General features: G+C 34.0%; 1 pseudogene; it reads right to left on the bottom strand.

Moving 5' to 3' along the window:
* Positions 1 to 662: 662 nt before the first annotated feature.
* LOC117025339 (U1 small nuclear ribonucleoprotein C-like) lies at positions 663 to 1,152 on the bottom strand (annotated as a pseudogene).
* Between the last annotated feature and the right edge of the window lie 1,233 nt (positions 1,153 to 2,385).

Here is a 2,385-nt window from a genome sequence, read left to right as displayed (position 1 = left end):
ACACTTTTTACAGGAGCCCAGCTGTAATCCATCTTAAGCATTTGCAAATGGAAGCTATTAAAATAATTTTAAACATGATAATATCTGTGGCTTAAAATATCACCCTAACTGCAGTATGATTTAAAAAAAAAAAAAAAACAGAGAAATTAAGTGCTTAAAATATAAGACAAATTATCCCTTTTATGGAACCCAGGTGAAGAAATTCATGTAAGCCCAAATAAAAGTGTTAACAATATAAATTAGAGAATTGGGGATCCTTACACTTTCTATGATATACAGGAGAGTTTTCATTTTTAGAAAAGCGATCATTTTGACAGTTTGAATTTTAGAAAAGGGACCAAATAAATGTTGGATTATTTCTAGGGAAAAAAATTTAGAACAAGCAACCATAGGCTTTTAATTAAGTACAAATATGAATATATGGATTATTTTTTTCTAACTAAAAGAGTTGACAATTTTATTTTCACATTTCACAATACAAATAAAAACTGTTTGTTTTTTTGTCCCCCTACTCTCCTCCAAAACTATTCTCTTTTTGATAGGAAGGGGGAGTGAGTCTTTCTTGTCACGCTGTTAGAACACACCCAGAGTCATGACACCATGATCTCCTGGTGAAGTAGAACAAGTAGCATAGAGCTGATAGAAAGAGGCTCCCTTCTCTCCTATCTGTCTGGTGGAGTCATTCCTGGCCACGTAGGTACCATCATGGCGCCTGGCAGGAGGTCTCATCATTGGGAGCCCCAGCATCGTTGCCATGTGGCTTCCCATAGTCTGCTTCATTCCAGGGGCAGATCCCACAGGCATCATCCCAGGAGAAGGAGAACCCATCATTGGTACCATGGTAGGGCTCCCCCTGTGGGTTTCTGGAATCATACCAGGGCAAAGAGAACCCAGAGACTGGGGGAAGGTAGGAGCCTGACTCTTGGAGAAGGAGGAGCAGAGAATGGAGTAGGAGGTCTTTCCTTGTTGAAATGCTGTGGTTGTTTTGTCAAACAGGCTCTGAGCCTGCTCTTCCATCCATTTCTGATAATAGTCTTTCACATTCTCTTTTTGTTTTCTACCACTGCAGTGTGTCTTTCTCACAGATGGAAAATCATGATTGAGGTATGTATTGAAGTAGTCACAATAAAACTTGGGCATGTTTCTCAGCAGGCCATTGGCCATTTTGTTCTGCATAGCTGAAAGTGACCCATATATGGATTATTTTCAAATTAAGGACTTCAAATATATCTCTATTAAAGAAATATTGTTAGGGGAAATCAATGACCAAAATATTATCAACATTATTCATAGTTTCTGATATAAAGAATGGTTAGCATTCTTAATATGTAAAGAGCTTGGACAAATGAATAAGAATACAAAGAAGGAAACCTTGGGGAGAAAAGTGCAAAGGATTTGAATGGATTACAGAAAGAAATAAGCAAATGTCTATTAAGTTCATGAGCAGATAGTTGATATAACTAATAATAAAATGAAGAGATATTGGATTAATTATCCTTTATTTTATTCAATTAATTGTGTGAAGATTAAAATTATTGATAATAGCTAGTATTGTGGATAATGTGAGGAAGTAGTATTTTTCTGCACAGATCATGGTATTCTAATGCAGTATCTTTTGGAAGGATGATTTAACAATATCTACCAAAATTGTAAATATGTACATCACTTAATCTAGCAGTTCTACTTCTAGAAAATTGTTTTACAGACACATTCACTGTAGTATACAAAGAATTATTCTCAAGTTAGTTTATTGTGCTTCATTTATAATAACAAAAATTTGAAGATAACATATAAGTACATCACTAGGAAATTGATTAAATAAATATGTCATATCTATTTAATACTATGCATCTAACAAATTATCAAAACTATATATACTGACATGAAATAATAACAGCTAACATTACTGAGCACATATAATATGTTAAAAACTGCAACTTTCCTAGGATAATTATCATGATCATTCCACGTTAATGTTGTGTAAACCAAGACAGAGAGTTTGAGTAACTTACCCAAAATCACAAGGCAGAGCCTCAGTTTCCACCCAGGCTCTAAGTCCATACCAAACTGACCATATACTCATACAAACTCATACACGTCTATTTATACATATGCATACCATATATACATACGTATACATATACATATGCATATACGCACATGTGTAAGCTCCTAATTTTCTTTAAAATACATAAGGATAGGGATGGCTGGTTAGCTCAGTTGGTTAAAACATAGTGCTGATAACACCAAGATTGTAGGTTTGATCCCTGCATGGGCCACTGTGAGCTGCATCCTACTTAAAAAAATAAAAAAAAGTAAAAAATACATAAGGATATATATATATATATATATATATACATAAAAATTCTAAAGGGATAAATAGTA

This window comes from Rhinolophus ferrumequinum, chromosome 7 (genome assembly GCF_004115265.2).
Source record: "Rhinolophus ferrumequinum isolate MPI-CBG mRhiFer1 chromosome 7, mRhiFer1_v1.p, whole genome shotgun sequence".
NCBI lineage: Eukaryota > Metazoa > Chordata > Mammalia > Chiroptera > Rhinolophidae > Rhinolophus > Rhinolophus ferrumequinum.
The sequence above is the reverse complement of the archived record's forward strand: the minus strand, read 5'-3'. Positions and strand labels throughout refer to the sequence as shown.